General features: G+C 42.0%; 1 protein-coding gene across 1 annotated transcript in view; it reads right to left on the bottom strand.

Annotated features, from left to right (window-relative positions):
• MYO3B (myosin IIIB) overlaps window positions 1-16,070 on the bottom strand; it is a 351,164-nt gene that overhangs the window by 147,585 nt on the left and 187,509 nt on the right. The gene's annotated exons all lie outside the window — the stretch shown is intronic.

The following is a 16,070-nucleotide window of genomic DNA, read 5'->3' on the forward strand; positions in this document are numbered from 1 at the left end:
AAAACAACAAAACATTCCTGAAAAAAATTAAAGAAGACACAAATAAATAAAAAGACGTCCTGTTATGAGGGAGGAAAATAAAATCTCTTTCCTCTACCTATTTTGGTTCATTGGCTGGGGACCTGCAAACCAGACTGAAAGAAGACAGGTTAACAAGAGAAAAACTAGCAGAAGTTTACCAACACATACATTGCACATACACACAGGAGTGCTCAGTGATAAGTAGCTCAAAGGACGGTTAGAACATCTTAGCAAAGGGACAATAAATTTGTAAAGAAGCAACAAAACAAAGAAAAGAACTCTGTTTCTGGGCAGTAAGTTGTGGGAAGGTAATGGAAGATAAGAACTGGTTAGTAAGTTTATTCTTCTGGTATCATTTCTGGCCTGATAAGAGTCTAGAGTTGTCTGTGGTGATTAACTTCTGTCCTTCCTGGTAGAGAGAGGAAGGCAAAGAACTTGTAAAAATTTATATCCTGCTTTACAATTTTATATCCTGCGTTTAAGCAAATAGGGGACACACAGGGAATTAGGCAGAGAATTTTTGTTATCTGCTTCTCGGGTGCCTTTGATTATCTTCAGATCAAAATAATCCTTATCAGAGTTCCATAGTCTGCTACACTTCACTGTGTTCTTGGATTGGAAGACTTAATAGTATTAAAATGTCCATGCTACTCAAAGAAAACTACAGAATCAACAGTCCCCATCAAAATCCCAATGCTATTTTTGTAGAAATAGAAAAAGCAATCTTAAAATTTATATGGAACCACAAATGACCCCAAAGCTACAAAACAATCTTAAGAAGAAAAAAATAAGTTGAAGGCTTCATACTATCTGATTTCAAAATATATTATTGCCGGGAGCCGGTCCATGCTTGCTGTTTCAAGGGACCTGGCATATATGGCATACTGTTCTTAATATGTTTGCTCACCTTCTTGGCACTATGTGTTTTAACCAAGGTCTCTGAGAAAGGGTGTTTCCCCAGGTAGGGATTTTCCCCTGAAGTTAGGGAGGGAATAAAACCTCTTAACTAAGTGCCAGGCGGGTAATTAATCACTTTAACTATGAACAATCATGCTTAAGCTACATAATCTTTACTCCCTGGAATGGAGATAAGAAACGCCCTAACCTTTGTAATAGAGATTGATAGGATTGAATCAACTGGTATAAATACAGATGTAATAAGACAGCAAGACACAGAACTTAGAACACAGAACTTAGAAGACAGAACCTACACAGAACCTACAGACAGAAGAACTTCGCTGGAGAGAACATGGCAAAAGATCTTGGACTGAACCTGACTACAGAAATTGGCAAGAGAACCTGACTAGAACCTGGTGACTGAACCTGGCTGGAGAACCTGGACAGAACCTGGCTGGAGAACCTAGCAAGGGAACATGGCTACAGAACCTGGCTGGAGAACCTGGAGAACCTAGCAAGAGAACATGGACACAGAACCTAGCTGGAGATCCTAAGCAGAACCTCTCTGGAGATCCAGACCAGAACTTGGCTGGAGATCCTGGCTGGAGATCCTGGCTAGGCTGCTGATCAACTGAACGCTGTCTCCGTGTCCTTCCTTCTTCGCCGACTCCGTCTACACCTTTGGGGACCCCTGGACCTGCTGGGGCAGGACCCCAGCATATTATAAAGCTGCAGTAATCAAAATAGAATGATACTGGCATAATGATAGACATACATAGATAAATGGAACAAGAGAGAGAGAGCCGAAACAACCCCATGCATATGTAATCAAATCATCTTTAACATGGTGCCAAGACTACACAATGGGGAAAGTATTGTCTCTTCAACAAATGGTGTTGGAAATCTGGACATCTACATGCAAAACAATGAAACTGATGCCTCTTACACTATACATGTGTGGGGTCCAGAATGAATCACCCCAAAATGTTCTTCTGTGGTATGCAAATTGTTTTGAGCTAAAGGCAATTTTAGCCCCAGGCTCAGGAGAAACTTCTGCCCCATCCTTAACTGCCTAGAAGAATTCAAATTAGAGACCTCGCCCATAAGAGATTGTCAGTGATAACCTCTTCTGCCCACCTACCTGACAGGGCAAACTTTTATGTACTAAACATCTGCTCTTTTTATCATGTAGCCCCCAATGTATATTACCTCACCTCCAGCTCAGAATGTCTTATATAGCTCAAGCTCCTTTTCTATCTCTAAACCTCTCCTGCAAGTGGGGTCTCTGACTCTCTTGTATACTGGGTTCCCATACATAAATATGTATTAAATTTGGTTATTTTCTCTTTCTAATCTGTTTCATGTCTATTAGACCACCCAGAAGAACCTTGAAGGTAGAGGAAAGTTTGTCCCTCCCCCATACATGAAAGTCAACTCATATAGGACTAATGACTTATGAGTAAGACCTGAAACTATTAAAAAATCCTAGAAGAAAATCTGTGTGTTTGGGGCGGGAGGGCGGGTTATAACACTGGTCTTGGCAATGATTTCTTGGATGGGACACCAAAGCACAGGCAGCAAAATAAAAATAGAAAAGTTGGACTACATGAAACTTAAAGCTTTTGCACAGCAAAGAGAACCTTCAACAGAGAGAAAAGGCAACCTATCAGAATGGGAGAAAATATTTGCAACCATATATCTGACAAGGGACTGATTTCCAAAATATGCAGTGGACCTTGAACAACTCTATGGGAAATGCATGTGTCAAAATAAGAGACATCCAAACCTGTACAGAATTTTTATGAGTTTATTTGAGCCAAACTGATGACATGCAAGGAAGTGAGATCTCGAACACTCATGGAATGACAGTTTGTAGTTTCTTTTATACACTTAGAATTAAGGAAAGAATTTATGGAAGATTACATGAACATGAAATAAGGTGGAAAAAAACAAAGCCCAAAGTGAGTAGAAGAAAGGAAATAATAAATATCAAAGCAACAATAAACAGAGTCTAAAAAAACAATACAAAAGATGAAACCAAAATGAAACCAAAAGCTGGTTCTTTGAAAAGATAAATAAGATCGACAAGCCTTTAACTAGACTCATCAAAAAAAAAAAAAAGAGAGAGAGAGAACCCAAATAAATAAAATAAAGTCAGAAATGAAAGAGTAGAAGTAACAACTGACACCAAACAAATACGAAGTATTTTAAAAAAAAATGTTACAAACAACTGTATGCAAACAAATTGGACAATCTGGACAAAATGGATAAATTCCTAGAAACATACACTCTTCCAAAGCTGAATCATGAAGAATCAGAGACTCTGAAGAGATAGATTAAAGATAGTGAAATTGAAGCAGTAACTAAAAAAAAAAAAAAGTCCCAAAAAACAAAAGCCCTGGAACGGATCCTTCTCAAACTTTTCCAAAAAATTCAAGAGGGAAGATTTCCAAGCTCATTATACAAAGCCAGCATTGTCCTAATTTCAAAACCAGATCAAGATCACAAAGAAAGAAAATTATAGGCCAATATCCCTGATGAACATAGATACTAAAATCCTCAACAAAATATCAGTAAACCTCACCCAGCACCGGTGCTTCCTGTAATAAAAAGCACATTTTCTGAATCTTCCAAGTGCCTGGTTGTCTGTCTTCCCACCGCTTGGAAATTTGCCATAATGTGGTAAACTTACATAATGGAATACTACTTGGTCATAAAAAGGAAGGAAATCTTACCTTTTGTGACAGCCTGGGTGGACCTAGAAGGTATTTGGCTAAGTGAAATAAGCCAATCAGAGAAAGACAAGTCCCTAATCCCTGCATTGCTCAAGGGTCACCAGTACAAGGAACTTTTATAACTCAAGAGCAAAATATCAAATAAAGTAAAATAACTTAATTAAAACATAAGCAAAAGATTTGAATAGAAATTTCTCCAAAGATGACATACAAAAAGCTAATGGGTATATAAAAAGATGCTCAACATCACTAATAATGAGGGAAATGCAAATCAAAATCACAATGAGGTATCACCTCATACTTATTAGGAAGGTCATTATAAATGAAGGTGAGCAAAATATATTACCCCAATATATTCCTCTTTGGCATATTGATTATTTTAAGATGGTTAACTTTAAGAAACAGCAGACACAAGTGAAGCTCTGAAAACAGAGTAGAAGTTATCCTTATGCAAGGAACATTTACATTTATAAGATAAATCTTCATTTGTAAGAGTGTCCCCTTTCCTGTACTAGAAAAACAAAATGACTCTAAATCTCTAGAAATTTTTATTAGTACAAAAGGCCAGGACTTCAATCTATATAACAATCTTACCCTTGTTCACTGTGCTTTTTCTGGTCATCTTACACAACTGACCTCCCCGCCCCCACCCCCAGTCTGTTGTCTTTAGCCAGAGATTATATTTATGATGGTGTCTTGGGCCATTTCAAGGAGTTACTAAATTTCTTGGGTCCCTCCCATGTACACAGGAGGTATAAATGTTGTTAAACTTCTGTGTGTTTTCCTCCTGTTATCTGCTTTTTCTTTTTAATCTGTCTTTTCATTGCAGGGTTTTCTCAGCCAAGAACCGAGAAGGGTAGTAGGAAAATTATTTAAATTGTCTTTAAAATTTTAACTTAAGAAACAATAAAAGAAAATAGCAAGTGTTGGTGAGGATGTGGAGAAATTGGAACTCTTGTGTACTACAGATGAGAATGTAAAATGGTGCAACTGCTATGGAAAACAGTATGAAGGTTATTTAAAAATTTAAAAATAGCCTCAACATAATAAAGGCATATATGACAAATCCACAGCTAACATCATACTCAATGGGAAAAAAAACTAAATAAAATACCTAGAAATAAATTAACAAAGGAAGTAAAAGACCTATACTTGGAAAAAATTAAAAATAGGACCGCCATATGATCCAGCAATCCCACTTCCAGGTATTTATCCAAAAGAATTGAAAACAAAATCTTGAAGAGGTATTTGCATTCCTATGTTCACTGCAGCATTATTCACAATGGCCAAATAGAGTGTTAGCATAGGTAGCTAGCTACTTATTAATAAAGAAAGGAAGCAAATGGAATCATACATTAAGCCAGGGTGGGGAACATCCGGCCCGCAGACCCTATAAGGTCCACGAAATCATTTGGTCTGGCCCTGCCAAGGCATTAGGGGTGAGTTAATTAAATGTTTGAGCAAATATAGAATGCTAATTTTTAAGTTGATAATTTTGTACGGCCTGCAAATGATGTTATAAATATCCAAATGGCCCTTGGCAGATAAAAGGTTCCCCATCCCTGCTGATTAAGCCTAATAAACTAGGGAGTTGAATCGGACATTAAGCCTGATTCACTAGGAAGCCACGGCATTCACAGTCCCCCAGGAGACAGCCACATTCTCAGCTGAGGCGCCTTAATCCCAGAGCAGGCAGGAAGAATCACTTTCCGATCTCCCAGGACACTACTGGCCCAGAGCTGAAATGATCAAGGGGAGGAGTGGGGAAATTCCTTTGCTAGATGCCTGTGCAGGAGAAAGCAAGATGGCACAGGGGGAGAGGTAAGCACATGTTCAATAGGAACCAGAGGCGGCAGCAAAACTGAGGCATATGCAGTAGGAGCCAAAATGGTAACATAAAGGAGACGAGTACAGCTTGGGAAAATCTGTGGAAAGATTGGGTTGGATAAAGGGTATGAAACTCTGGAAGATCTGGGAAAGGGACTGGATAAGGGGAGAATCCAGCACAGCCTTGAAGAGCCAGGAAAGAGATTGGTTAGTGTGAAAGAGAACCTGCTCTCACCCTGGCCTGGCAGCTCAGTTGGTTGAAGTGTCCTCTCATAAACCAAAAGGAGGGAGGGGGGGAGGGAGGGAGGGAGGGAGGGAGGGAAAAGAAAGTCTGCTTTCTTTTTTTTTTTTAATGAATTCAGTAACATTTATTTTTACATGAAACAATTTTCAAAGAATACATTTAAAAACCACCTAAATACTGATTTTATTGCATTACAAAAATTGAGAGGCACAATTGAAGTATTCAAATAAATTGTGAAGGGTAGAGGTGGGGGTCTAAGAATCGCTATTCATGATGTTCTTTAGTCACAGGCTCTGGGTATGAGAGTCTTTACCATGAGGCACTAGAAAAGTCTGCTTTCTCCCAAGCCCAAGGTAATACAGTCAAAGCTTAACCAAGGCTTATCTCGGTAGCAGGGGTTCATTCGTTCAGCCATGCAGCTCCAGGCATACCTCTAGTGCAGCCGGGAACATAACCTAAGCCAGCCAGACGGGGACAGAGAACGAGCTGGATTAACCTTTGGCATGAACTGGACTGAACTATGAAAGCTTTGGATGCCCTGCTGATGTCAGGCCAATGGCACACCATACCTGGGCCCGTGCCTTCCGGGTTTGGTGAGGACAAGTGTGGGTCTGAGGCCCCAGGGACTGGACTTATTCCACAGAGAGATGGAACCAAGTCACCTAATAGTGGATGAGACATGGGGCACCCGGGGAAAGTCCTTTATTTTTGCTCCAATAAATCTTACCACTACATCTCATCCTCCTATGACTGGGTCCCTGAAATGCTTTTCTCATGACTCTATGGGAAAACCCTATTCCTACCAGCAACAAAAGGATGAACAGATAAAGACAATGCGGTATATACATATGCGGATAAAAAAGGGGCCACATACTAAACCTGACAAGCTCAGGGGAGGCCTGTGGTGGGATTTACAAACTCAGAGACCTACAGTAACCACATAGGATGGTCTGAAATGAAAACTTCCTAACTAAGAGGGAGTCATGGTGGGTAGCCATGTCCTAGCCAGCATAGTCCTGGGTTTGTCAATCTTTACCTTAACTGAGCCTATCTATTCTGTGTTTGCATCTAAGATAACATCTCTTTGGAATGTCAGAGTAATCCTCTTTTCCAGACCCCTCAGGGCACAACTTCCCAAAAGCAGGAGACCCCAGACCCCGCATTGTTATCTTGCTGCCCAAACACCATCTCTTTGTGCTGTATGTTCATTGTTAACTGTCCCATACCCGCTAACATACATATCGCCAATAGATTTCGTATAACACAGCTTACGTCTCCCCCTTTGACTCTGATGTATAAAATAAGCAGTAAAGCTGCCATTCTCTAGAGCATTTTCTCAATATGCTGAGATTTTGTTTCCCAGCAACTGTCATCAGGTTGGTTCAAATAAATTCATAGAAAATCACAGAAATTCAGGTTTGGATGTTTCTTACATCAACATTCACAAGAGAATGTTCAACATTAAGAATGAAGGAAGACCTGCCATTTGGGACAACATGAATGAACCTGGAGGACATTATGTTAAGTGAAATAAGCCAGTCACAGGACAAATACTGCACGATTCCACTTATATGAGCTATCAAAAGTCACCAAATTCATAAGAGCAGAGAGTAGAATGTTGGTTGCCAGGGCTGGGGGATACAGGAAAATGGGGAGTTGCTGTTCTATGGGTTTATGAAAAATTTTTGAGAGATCTGCTCTACAACAATGTGCACATAATGAACAACACTGCACTGTGTACTTAAAATTTGTTAGGGGAGTTGATTTCATATTATGTGCTTTTATCACAATGTTTTTAAAAAGTCTCTATACAGCTCACTCAGAGTGGCTCAGGGGTTAAATGTTGACCTATGAACCTGGATTTCGGGCTCGATCTCCAGTGTGGGGTGTGCGGAAGGCAGCCAATCAATGATTCTCTCTCAACATTGATGTTTCTCTCTCTCCCTCTCTGAAATCAATATATATATATTTTAAGTCTCTACATAGGGCACTGCTACTCATTGAAGTAGATAAATGTGGAGAAGATGTTGAGAGTTTTCCTAAAAGAGAAGGTAGGCAATAGGCTGTAAGGCAGGCACTGATGAGTGAACTGGCAGTATGGGTCTCTCAGCAGGTAGGGAGGAGCCCAGCCACCCACACAGAAAGCGTGGGCAGCAGCCCCTTGAGTCCTCCCCAGAGCTTTACATTTGCCAGGGGCATGACCTTGAACAAGTTAATTAACATCTCAGCGCTTCCGTTTCCTTGTGTATAATTTGAAGACAATACTACCTAATTCTCAGAGTTGCTATGGGCATTCATGGATATAATTCACGAAAAGCACTGCCAACATGGGGCCGGTGCAAGGTTAAGTGCTCACATCACATTACTAGCATTGATTATTATTATTATTATTATTATTATTATTATTATTTGGGGTGAACAGTTCACAAAGGTCTCAAAGAGAGCAGAGGGCAAGGGAACCTCAGTAATTTGCTACTGTGAGCAGTGGTTAGTTAAAATTAAAAAAAAGATGAGAAAAAATGGTAAGGCAACTACCCTTTGAACCTCAATCTCTTAGTCACTCTGGTTCCTATGCTTCTAACTTTGGAAGGGTCTGAGTGACTGGCTCAAACTCTCTTCTCCCCAATTCCCCACCCTTCATCTCCTCTCTCATCTCTGGCCTCCCAAATCAAGGGGTAAAGAGATCCATTTATATTTTTACCTATAACGTCATTGGATTCTGCAGCAAAATAAAAAGATGTCAATGGAAGGAAATGCTGCAATTTGTGCATATGCAAGACTCTCAAGATTCAAAGTTTTTAGCAAGTCTAGCACAAAGATGCCCAATGTTTTCTCTGGCGATATCTTCAGAGGCTAAACTGTGATTAATAGCCCAGAAAGAAGCCTTTGAAGCAGGATTGGTGACATCAAAGTTGTAATCCAGGGGTGGCGGGAGCTTTATAATGAGTGGGAAGCATTTTCACACGTTTCAAAAGGATTTACAGCGTGACTAAACAATAGACCTCAGCAGATGTGCCACACACCTTTTAGAAACATAACCTGTAAGAAGTTTCCATTTTAATTGAAATGTAAATACACTGTTCACACTTCTTTCAAATGTTAAGAGCATCCTCAGTACTTTACCCCAGTCAGTGTTGTAGGCCAAGGATGCCTCATGGCCCTAGAGCACCCTCCTTCCTGTGCTCCCCTAAAATGTGACTACAAAGGATGACGTATGTCCCTAGAGAAAAAGGAAGTCAGAGCCATCTATTGGAATTTATATCCTATGTAGGAACTGGGTTAAAAAAGAATCTGAAGGAGCTTGCAATGACCCCCACTCAATTTCCCTGCTTCCAACTTAAGGGGAAAGAGACAAGTGGTCTGAAGACAGAGCTGGGAGTTTTTTAAAACGGCAATTTCCTGCCTGCCTCAGACAGAGGATTTTCATCCCTTGGAAAGCACCCAGCACCCATGATTTCATCTTTAGTCACCTCTAAGAATTGCCTGAAAGGAGGAGTTGCTGTTCTAAATGATCACGCAAGGAATTCGGCTTCCCTCTGCTGCCCCCTATGGGTTTGCAGGATTTGTTACAGGCTTCCAGTGGTGACTGCTGGTGAGCATTTGTACGGGAAATTTTTTTTCCCTAACACAAGAAATAGGCTAACACGCTTATTAATGATTGCAAAGCAATGCTGAAATGCAAGAGATTTGTGTCTAATTGCTACCAAAAAAGAAGCTCCAAATAAGAAATCAAATGCTTCAATTCATCTGTTATCAGATTATCTGAGTAGACCTGAGAACTGAAACCAAATACTCTACAGTCAGCTTGGATATTGAGAACCAAAATCACACCTACTGTCTACATGAAAATGACCTTGTGCTATTACTGTCTTTATTAGCATGAATTTCTTTTCCGGGAGCCTCCTGTCCCAGCAAATGGTTTGATGATTCATTACAGGAGATTCCCTAAAGACCCAGAGCCCATCAACTCTTCAATGGAAAATATCCACAGAAACTTTAAGCCCTATAATTCTACAGATCCCTCATTTCAAAATTCTCACCTCACTGTTTCCACCAATCATGGACTGTTGTATTGTGCGTGATCCTTACCCAACTCTTAATCAAGCTTCTTCACTTTGAAAGATCCTCTTTACATCAAATTTGATATCTCAATAAATTCTGACCTGCCTTTCCTTCTCCCAGACACTGCCAAGCTTTGAGAGGTGATGGTCTTCCTTACTGCGGTAAGCAATGAACTCTGCTTTGTTTTGTCAAGAGGTTGTGTGGCTAATGTTTAGGGAGTCAGCTTGAGACAGACCTACACTATTGAGATTTATGCAGTGATTGAAATGTTCTCATTTCAGGTAATAATACTGTACCTAATAAAAACGCAAGGGGTTAAATTCAGTAGCTGTTCAAAACATACTATAGTATTTGTATGTTTAAAAAATAACTTAGTTTGTCTTTATATAACTACTAGGGGCCCGGTGCACGAAATTCGTGCACTGGGTGTGTGTGTGGGGGGGGAGTGTCCCTCAGCCCAGCCTGCCCCCTCTCACATACTGGGAGCCCTCAGGCGTTGACCCCCATCACCCTCCGATCACCTGATCGGCCCCTTGCCCAGGCCTGACGCCTCCGCCAGAGGCGTCAGGCTTGGACAGGGGACCCCCATCTCCCCCCGATCACTGGCTCTGGCCCCCGCCCAGGCCTGAGGCCTCTGGCCCAGGAATCATGCCTGGGCAGGGGACCCCCATTTCCCTCTGATCGCTTGCTCCACCCCCCGCCCAAGCCTGACGCCTCTGACCCAGGCCTCAGGCCTGGGCAAGGGGACCATCATATCCCCCCAATCCCCGGCTCCGCCCCCAACCCAGGCCTGATGCCTCGGCCAGAGGAGTTGACCCTCATCACCCTCTGATCACCAGTCACCGGATCGGCCCCTTGACCAGGCCTGAGGCCTCCGGCAGAGGTGTCAGGCCTGGGCAGGGGATCCCCAGCTCCCCGTGGTTGTAGGCTCCGCCCCTGCCCAGGCCTAACGCCTCTGGCCTAGGCGTCCGGCCCAGGCAGCGGGGACCTGCAGTGGCAGCGGGGGGCGCCGCGATCGTGGGCTTTGCTTTAGGCCCAGGTAAGGGACCCCTAGCTCCTGGGACTGCCAGCTTCGACCTTGCCCAGCTCCCATCGCTGGCTCCACCCCTACTTCCTGCTATCACTGGCCAGGGCGGCAAAGGCGCCTGATTCTCTGATCATTCTCCGATCTCCGGGCAGGCCGCCTTTGCCCTGCCCCCCAGCTCTTAGCTCCCCCCTGGGTTTCAGATCACTGTCAGTGGCAGGGGGCTTCTTCCTGCTTTCCCTTTCGCCTCCCTGCATTGTGCCTACATATGCAAATTAGCCGCCATCTTGTTGGCAGTTAACTGCCAATCTTAGTTGGCAGTTAATTTGCATATAGCCCTGATTAGCCAATGAAAACGGTATCGCCATACGCCAATTACCATTTTTCTCTTTTATTAGTGTAGATAAGAGGCCCAGTGCATGAATTCGTGCACCAGTAGGGTCCCTCAGCCTGGCCTGCGGGATCAGGCCAAAACTGGCTCTCCAACATCCCCTGAGGGGTCCCAGATTGCAAGAGGGTGCAGGCCAGGCCAAGGGACCCCACTGGTGCACGATTGGGGCCGGGGAGGGACTTGGGAGGTTGGCCAGCCAGGGAAGGATCATGGGAGGGCTCCAGGGCATGTCTGACCCGTCTCGTTCAGTCCCGATAGGCCAGACTCCAGCAGCAAACTAACCTACCGATCAGAGTGACTGCCCTGGTGGTCAGAGCACATCATAGCAAGCGGTTGAGCGGCCTTAGTATATCATTAGCATATTATGCTTTGATTGGTTGAATGGATGACCGGATGACTGGACACTTAGCATATTGGGCTTTTATTATATAGGATCTACCCTAAATCTATAACAATAACCTGTTTTAAATTTGATACATTGAGGTAACTTAAAACAGTGAGCAAAAATATGACACAGTTGTAGGAGCCAAGAGAGAAAATGTGAAGTTGGATTTTGTTCTGCAGTTTTTACCTCCTCCCTTGACATGTATCTGTGGCTCTGAGTGTTAGTATCAGTAAATGGGTAGGGGATGGTGGTAGAGCTGTAGTTTTGTGGACAGAAGAAATCAAGAGAAAATAAGAGGCCAACCGTACTCCTGGCTGTTTTATTGAAGAAAGATATGCACTCTCTTTTCTGAATACACAACCTGCCTTTATCATGTGTATAGGAAATTCAAAGCCAAAAGAAACTCCTTTCCCATTTCTGTATTGACTTTTAATTGGCAGTTGCTGGCATCTTACGGAATTTCTGCATGATGACTATTTGCTTAAAGGAAGCCAAACCAATGTTTTTGCTATTTTTCATTTAGAGTGTGAACTATAGCTTTAAAGATTTGTGACCTTAGAGGTTTTCAAATTTGTAGAGCTGAACTAAAAATAGTATCTCCTTCTTTTTTCTAAGCTTTAAAACTCATAAACAGGATGTCAGCCCAGCATACAACTGTACAAAACCATCAGAATGCTTCCAGAAGGTAACAAGGCTTCCCTTCCTAACTCAGTCAGCAGGGAAGCTGAGGCCGCTTTCCATATTTTATGGCCACATTGGTGGAAGCTGCCAGTTCAGTCTATGTAAATGACAAGTCTTTGCCCTTCGTAGAGCCAGGTTAAAAACACTCTGGGCATTGTTTGCCTTTCCCACATTTTTGGTGGAGTTTGTGTGGAAAGAACATGGCTGTTTAATGGCTTGGCATGTATTTATTCACACAAATATTGGAGCCTAGACTGTTGATATGTATCCAAGAAGACTTGACTCGTTCAGAAAGATATGAAATTCACACACATATCAGCACCGACATCACTGATATGTACGAGTCACATATATCAATCTCTGAGCAACATCCATGTGCAACAGAGTGGTCTTCAGTCCAATCAGTGCCAGTCCTGGACAAAACTGTAACTTTGCAAAGAATATATTCAAGTCCTCGCCCCGTACCACCACCACCCCTTTTTCCTCCCTGTTTCCACTTCAAAGGTGCAGCATGGCTTTAATGCTATGTCATCTCACTACCCTGACAACCAATTCCCCTACTTCCATGCCCCACCCTGCACTTTTCCAGGCAGCGCAAACCTCCATATCCTCATCACACCTTTCCTGTGGGCATTCCAAGCCTTCAGTTGTCAGCTCTCTTCGGACAACTAATCCAGGTCTAATTTGTTCATGGACAGATAGATGTATTGTATTATTTCACTCAGGTAAAATGTTTACATGTGAAGGAGAGAATTTGTCACTAGGTCAACATTACACTGTTCCTTGTAGTTCCCTCTCACAAAAGGGTCCACCCATCTTACACCACATTGCTGGACCTTGATCTTGATGAAGCAGCATGAACACAAAGGACTTGTTCCATGGATGCCATGGCAGGTTGCTATGGCGCACGAGTGGAGGACCACTAACCTACTCAAATTCCTTGTTTGACATAAAATACAAGTGAGTCATAGAGTGTGGAAGTGCTTTGAAGTCCATCACAGGCCTGGGATAAGAATCTAGGTTCCTCAGTTTCAAGTCTAGTGTCCTTTTCATTGCTAAAGAGGGAGAACCAAAGAAGCACTTATAGTTCCAAGCACTCAACCATCACCTTGCACAATGGGACGTTAACAGCCTCTTGTTTTCTGAAGCGTCCTGTGGCTTTCTCCGTCTTAATTGAAAACACAAGGAAACAATGTGCTTCACACAAGGAAGTCATATAACTGACCCACCATCAATAGATAAGGTGTGCTGAGGGACTTTTTATTTTTTTTATCTGCAGTACTCAGTTTATTCTCTTTTGACTGAGCATTTTATCTAGGATTCAAGTCTGACTATGGAATGTCAATTTCTGAGTGCCACTACCTGATCCATATGAGATTTTACTCAAGACTTTGGCCTCATTATCATTTGTAGTAACTAACTGGTATGAGGCCCTTAGTGGCTTGTATCCAAACCATTCATTTACCTTTGGCCACAAAGATGAAAAAATAATCCACCTGCAGGCCACTGGAAGAGTGAAACAGCAAAACCTGGGTCTATGGTCTCACCAGCAATTTATGATGCCTTAATAAAGCTTTCCTTTTCCATGCCTTCTCCCTCCAAATATTGTCCCTATAGTTAGTGAAGAGGTTCAGAATAGGCCTCCCCAAGATGTTCTACTTTGGCATGTGGATTATTTTGAGCTGAAGAAAATCAAAATCTTGTGGGCTCAAGAGAAACTTTTACTTCTCCCTTAAAGACTTTAAATTTGGAACCTTGCCAATAATAGAAGTTATCACCAGAAATAGGTTTTTTTTTTTGTTTGTTTGTTTTTTTTAAATATATTTTATTGATTCTTTACAGAGAAAGGGAGAGAGATAGAGAGTTAGAAACATCGATCAGCCGCCTCCTGCACATCTCCTACTGGGGATGTGCCCACAACCCAGGTACATGCCCTTGACCGGAATCGAACCTGGGACCTCTCAGTCCGCAGGCCGACGCTCTATCCACTGAGCCAAACCGGTTTTGGCACCAGAAATAGGTTTTTATGATCTATCTATGGGGTAGCACAAATTTCTAATTACTCAACACCTGCTCTTGTTATTGTCCTGTGAATTATCCTCCTCCCCTCTGAAGCCTTGGGGCATCTCCCCTCATTCCTGAGCTCAGGATGCCATATATACCTCCTTTTACCTTTCTGTCTCTGAACCTCTCATACATATGGGGTCTCTGTACATATGTATGTAATTAAATTTGGTTATTTTCTCTTGTTAATCTGTCTCATGGAGATTCAATTATTAGGCCAGCTGAAAGAATCTAGAAGGGTAGAGAAAAATTTCCTCCTCCCCACCTTCGTACTTTCACTGGAAAGGAGTGGCAAGTCACTTGCCTTTATGCTTGTAATTTTAATTTGCTCTACTCCTAGCTGATCACCATGAGCAACTAGCAGTGACTCTGTCTCTGTAGTATCTTTCCAGTTACTACTCCTCCTTCTTCACTTTGTTATTGTGGCTAAAGTGAGCTTATTCAGATGTCTAATTTTTATATTACTTTTCTTCTTTAGCATATGAGGGGACAAAGTTTTTTGCTCCCTCTCTGCAATGTCTTAAAGATTAAGTAATTCAAGATGCTTGCCTTCAACACCGTAACATATATTCTCCTAGTAAAAAAATTATGCTTCTTTCAGTTTCCATTTTAGCAAATACAAGCCATTTTGGGAAAAATAGGTATTAATATGAACATAGTCATCATATAGTATATATATATATACATATATATATATATATCCCACGTTCAAAGGCTGTTAAATCACGTTTTTTACCCGTATCTTCAGAAAAAAATCACTTCTACTGTCGTGGTAAACAACCTGCTTCCCTATGTATAATGGTCTGGCCCTCTAGCAACTTCAGCATGAAATTATAGCTAATTTGCCTACAAACGTCAGGTGGTCATAATAATCTGGCCACTCAGTGTATATATTTATTGAGTCTCTAAAAGCACTCAGGTTTGCCCTCGCTGGTTTGGCTCAGCTCAGCCTGCAGACTGAAGGGTCACGGGTTCCATTTGGTCAAGGGCACATGCCTGGGTTGCAGGCTCCATCCCCAATAGGGGGTGTGCAGGAGGCAGCCAATTGATGATGCTCTCATCATTGATGTTTCTATCTCTCTCTCCCTCTCCCTTCCTCTCTGAAATAAATAAAAATATTTAAAAAATAAAATAAAAGCACTCAAGGTTAACTTTTTATCTCAGAGGTATCCAAGTCTAATTTTCACATATACCAATGAATTTGTTTTCTTTCAAGGAATGACTATTCCATATCACCTAGCTCCTTTTTTTAAAAGAAACTTTTCTGAACATTTAAATGTATATCTTTCAGAAAAACCACAGAAGCTTAAAAGTCTAGAAAGTAAGGAGAGGCATACTGAGAAAGGTAATACTCTATAGGAAACAAAACTTACAACATGCCAATTGGCCAGCATTGCTCATAGCTAAACTACACTGCCACAGGTTTTCTGGATACCCTCACACTCACATTTCTCATATCCTATCTAATAATAGACAAACATGATAATTAACCATACCTCTGCTACGCTTCCCATGGGCTAATCAGGGTGATATGCAAATTAACTGCCAACCAAGATGGCGGCCAGCAGCCAAGCAGCTGAAGCGAACATGGGGCTTGGTTGCTCCAGTGATGGAGAAAGCCAAGGTTCCCTGCCTGCCTCAGCCAGGCTCTGAGCTGCACTCTAAGAAACAATGTTGCAATTATAGAAGCTAAACAAACCCCAGATACCTGCTTTCAGCATCCGAGGTCTCAGAGCTGA

The sequence above is a fragment of the Myotis myotis genome, unplaced genomic scaffold (genome assembly GCF_014108235.1).
Source record: "Myotis myotis isolate mMyoMyo1 unplaced genomic scaffold, mMyoMyo1.p scaffold_m19_p_8, whole genome shotgun sequence".
Classification (NCBI taxonomy): domain Eukaryota; kingdom Metazoa; phylum Chordata; class Mammalia; order Chiroptera; family Vespertilionidae; genus Myotis; species Myotis myotis.